The 5,274-nt window shown below is 40.2% G+C and overlaps 1 non-coding gene across 1 annotated transcript; it reads left to right on the forward strand.

Annotated features, from left to right (window-relative positions):
* Window positions 1–4,918: 4,918 nt before the first annotated feature.
* Window positions 4,919–5,024, forward strand: LOC120109315. The gene has a single exon (XR_005510250.1). It is a non-coding gene; the product is annotated as a small nucleolar RNA R71 (small nucleolar RNA).
* The last annotated feature ends 250 nt before the right edge of the window (window positions 5,025–5,274 follow it).

Below are 5,274 nucleotides of genomic sequence, written 5' to 3' on the forward strand. Positions count from 1 at the left end.
TGCTAATCTAGGGTGCAGCACACCTCATCTTCCTAGGCATGGATCATCTTAGACTACTTTAGCAAATATGAATAGTAACTGGCATGCTCAAGGTTTAAACAACATAAAAGAAATTTTCATTGAGAATGAGAATTTAAACAAACTCCAAAAAGATTAAAAGAGTAAGAACTACAATGCCCTAATACATTACTAGGGCTTCATCCAGCCCTAGATTGGACGTTTAGCTGCGCATAGCTTCCGGACGTCCTCCCATCTTCATAATAAAAAAAACTCTTCCCACGTTTGGCATCCCAGCGTCCCTTCAAAACTCCTCTATCCTTCCCGGTCCTCCTCCCCTGTTCGCAGAGTAATCTCCTCTTTTATAGCCCCCCTTCTTCTCACGGTTTCATTCAAAATTTAAATTCAATTTCCGCAGAGCTGATTTGCTCCAGCTGGATGACTGGATCCGGGGGATTTGAAGTTAATTCATATGGGGAAAAGCTGGATCTTGGCTTTGCGGAGGGGAGGAATCCGGAAGCTGAAGTGTTGATCGCGGAGAAGAGTTGGAAGCGAAGGCTGGATCCTTGCGGGCAGTGGGCGTGATCCGATGCTTCTTCAACGCGGAAGATGATCTGGATTTGGTGGAAGGTGAATAACGATCGATCACGCTGAGATGCACAGAGGATGCGGATGAGAAGAAGGCTGCGGACGTGCTGGGATGCGATCTGATCTTGAAACAGGTGATTTTTTTGGACATGATCGGCTGGGAGGAAATCTTGGAAGATGGTGCTTGACTCGCGGACGCTGGGAAGATTGCATCACGGGAGGAAATCAAATCTGGAGCAAGAAATAAGAGCTGAATGATCTTTGCAATAGTTCGGATGTTGAAGACTGATCCGTTGGTGGTTGAAGGTCATTGCGGAGGGGAGGAATCCGAGTTTGATGATCTGAGAAATCCCCTGCTTCGGGTGCTGGATTGGAGCCAGCTGGGAGGGAGATGAACTGGGAGATGAACGAGATGTGAGCTGGGATGATCTCTGCTGATTTGGGAAGATTGCAATGCGGGAGGGACGCGGAGAAGGCTCGGATGCGATTGAATGCGAACGGGAGGAAGAAGAAGGAATGGATACAGCTGAGCTGGGAGATGGGCTCTGTTTTGGAGTTGGGGGAAAACATGTGGTTTTTAAGTCGTGAGCTGGGATTTATTCGAGGAAGGAGATGAAGATGTTGAGATTCAGAATCGGCTAGGAGGAGTTCTTTGAACGCGGAAGCGGGGGAGGATGCGGAGGATCATGCGGCTTGTTCTGAAACAGGGGAAGAGAAAAAAAAATAAAATAATGTGGAAGATGAATACGGGAATGAGGGAGGATATGTGAATTTTTTTATTATTTATATTTCTTCTTCTCTTTTTTTTTTTAGAAAAGTGGTTGGCGTCCACTCGGATAGGTTGGAAGGGCTTTGTTCTGAATCTAAAATAAAGGAAGTTTGGATACATGGAGAAAATGGGAGAGGCCTCTATTTTGCTAAGTTGGGACGCTTGGTGCCCACGGGAAATATGACGTGGACAAAGGAATGGGTAGCTTCATGCACATGTGGGAGAAAATAGTCCACACATGGAACAGATTGGGACTAGTTCGTGAATGGGTTGACTCGACCTGCACACACATTAAACTAAATCAATATAGAAAATTAAACCAAACTTGAATTACCTCTAATAATTTATTAAAATGCAATGAAGAGGGGAAATACATTTTTTTATATTTAAATTTAAAATATGTGAATAACAATAATAATTAGTGCTATGTAAAATAGATAAATTTATACATTATTTAGCACTTATCACACCCCCAAACCTACATTTTGCTAGTCCTCGAGCAAAATAGAAAAGAAATTAACTCATTTTCGCAGGAATCGCGATTGCATTTATCGTATGCAATAAGGCTTTAAACCCCTAGATGGCCCTAGTGGACGAGTTTTGTCTCGTGAAGGTTTCCAGCTCAGATACCCACAAACTGCTGTCTCTACCCAAAGATTTTTTTTTTATATAAAATCTAATTTCAAATGCATAAGTGCCAAGAATTTCAAAAGTACACAAAGTTTTAGTTACTAAGTCAGCCTAAATTCTAGGTAAAAATGCAATTTAAGTTGAGGTTATTAAGTTTCCGTTAGGGAGTTGTAAGACTTATTTATACTGGAGTGCTCGGTGAAATCTGGACCGCACACAAGCTAAGGGTTCAGATCTCCAAAATATTGCTAAGATCAGTAGTTTCCAAGGATTGGTCGAAAGGGACCTACTCACTGATTCAAAATCATCTTATCTGCAGAATTTCGAGAATTATGGATGTTTACTTTAGTACCTCACGGGCTTTATCTGTAATATTCCAGTTTACTCGAATTTTTACAACGACAGCTTTCACACTATTATGTTTTTCAAGGTCAATACAGAATTTTTTTTTTTTAAGAAAAGATGTATAAATTGTGCACTTTTACTCTTGTGGTGATTTCTCCGTGTAACGAGCAATCTGTCGACAGCTCTCACACCAGTTGGCATAAGATGTTGGGCATCAAGACTCCCCTACAGACTTATGCTCGGAGTCCTCATCACAAGCCCACTTGACCTTTGACAATAGGTAGCCCTTTTCGATGTTCCTAACTAAATCCATTTTTATTGATGATTTCCTTTTTTTTTGGATTAGATAAGTAAGATTCATCAAGGTCCAAGGTTGCTACTATATTTATCAACATAATGTTGAGCCTAGACCTTAGAAGGATCGGCCAGTGTGTAGTGAAATTCCAAAATATAAATTAGCATACAACTTCCTAAAAGAAACTTTAAAAAAAAAACTTAAATTTATATTACTTCCGACTAGTCATTGGGCTTTTTAGATTTTATATACCTTGCGTGTTTATCATTCTTGCATTAATGTATAGAAATTAGGTTTTAAAAGCTTTTTTTGTCATAAAAATCCAGATGAAGACCCCTAAACCTAAATCTGACATTGTGAAGTGAAAACGAATGCAAGAGATGCAAACAAAACAAAAATGCTTAAAAATACTTAAAAATATCTCCAAACCTAAATCTAACATTGTCCTCAATGTTAAAGAAATCTAAGAGAATTGGGTTGCCTCCCAATAAGCGCTAAGTTTATTGTCTTCAGCCAGACACAGTGAGGTAGTTTTTGCATCTCTTTCTATGAGTTCATCTATTTTGTCTATCATAAAATACTCAATTTTTCTCGCGGGTTGGTCGTCCGCATTGAACACATTTAATTTTACCTTCATGTTCCCAAATGATATGTTCATTACCCCTGTTCTACAATTGATGCATGCATTGGCTGTTGCTAAAAAGGGGTGCCCAAGGATCATGGAGATTTGTTTCTTAGGATTAGGTTCATGTTCCATATCAAGAACGATGAAATCTACTGAAAAATAAAATTTGTCTACCTTGACAAGAACATCTTCAATTATCCCACATGGTGTTTTTACAGATCGATCAGCCAATTGAAGGGATATCGAGGTTGGTTTTAACTCACCTAAACCAAGTTTCTCATAAACTGAATAAGGTAAAAGGTTGACACTTGCCCCTAGATCTAAGAGTGCTCGATCAATGAAATTATTTCCTAAGACACAGGAGATGGTGGGAGCACCAGGATCTTTGAATTTTGGAGGGGTGTTGTGTTGGAGAATAGAATTCACTTGCTCAGTTAGGAAGACCTTTCTACGCACATGTATCCTAGATTTTCGCTTTTGGGTACAAAGGTCTTTGAGAAATTTAGCATAGGAGGGAACTTGTCTAATAGCATCAAGAAGCGGAAGGTTGATTTTAACTTGTTTGAAAACCTCCATCATCTCCTCTAGTGAAGTTCCCTTTTTGTCAAAGGAAGAGGATGAATTAAGAGCTTCAGGAAATGGGGCCTTTGGAATGTGAGTTTTGGCAGAAGGTTGACTAGCTGAAGAAGAAGAAGAAGGTTTTAGATTTTCATTTGACACATTTCTATCCTCTTCTTCACTTTCCTTATTATTGTCCTCCCCAATCTTATTGTCTACTACACGTCCACTCCTTAGAGTAGTCAAAGCATTGGCTTGTTCATGATGAATTGCATTTAATTGATTTTCTCGAGCCATGTATTGTCTCCTAGGATTACTTAGTGGTTGGCTTGGAAGCTTTCCTTCCTCTCGCTTGTTCAGTGCATTAACTAGTTGCCCCATTTGGGATTCTAGCTTGGCGATGGATTGTGTGTGAGAGTGCACTAATTGTGTAATAGTTTCCAAACCTTGAAGGGCGTTCAACATTTTCTCCTCAAAGGTTGTGTTTCTTTGGGGTGGAGGAGGAGTGTGTTGAAATTGAGTCGAGGGACGGTAGGGATGAATGTTTTGTGGGGTTTGAAAATTCTGAGGATTTTGAAAATTTTGGGAATAAGGTTGGGCTGTATTCGAAGCTTGCTGCTTCCAAGAAAAGTTTGGATGATTCCGCCATCCTGGGTTATATGTATTGGAAAATGGGTCATTGCCCGGTCTAGGCTATGTTTGAGCAGCATTGATGTGTTCTTGCACGAGTTCGGGGAATTGGGGCGCTGAAGGGCACTCATGAATAGGGTGGGATGGGCTAGAACAGATAGTACACACTTGTGCTTGGAAAGAGTTAATGTAATGCCCACCTATCATCAGTTGGTCAATCTTATGGGACAATGCATCTACCTTGTTAGACAGGTCCATAGAATGACTTATTTCACAAATGGTCCCTTTTCTTTGAGAACTCAGGGATGCTTGACGAGAACAGGAAGCATGGTGGAGGGAGTTTTCATTTAGATTTTCAAATAATTGCCATGCTTCATGCTCATTTTGAAGCATGAATGTCCCCCCGCATGCGGCATCAATCATCTGACGGTTTCGTTCAGTCAATCCGTCATAGAAATATTGCACTAGCTGCCATTTAGGTATTTGATGATGTGGGCATTTACGGATTAGGTCCCGAAATCTCTCCCAAGTTTCATAAAATTTTTCTTCCTCAGTTTGGGAGAAGCTTGTGATGGCACGTCTAAACTGGTTCGTTCTTCATATGGAAAAGTATTTTTTTAGGAATTCTTGTTGCATTTGATCCCAAGAACGAATCGAGTTGGCTTCTAAAGAATTCAGCCATTGTTTGGCTCTATCTTTATAGGAGAAGGGGAATAATCTAAGTTTCAAAGCATCATCAGTGAAATTCTGAATCTTGACAATGGTGCAAATCTCAAGAAATTCATCCAAGTGTTTATATGGGTCTTCGTTGGTGAGCCCATAAAAAGATGGGAGCAT

Source organism: Phoenix dactylifera, unplaced genomic scaffold, assembly GCF_009389715.1.
Source record: "Phoenix dactylifera cultivar Barhee BC4 unplaced genomic scaffold, palm_55x_up_171113_PBpolish2nd_filt_p 002022F, whole genome shotgun sequence".
Classification (NCBI taxonomy): Eukaryota; Viridiplantae; Streptophyta; class Magnoliopsida; order Arecales; family Arecaceae; genus Phoenix; species Phoenix dactylifera.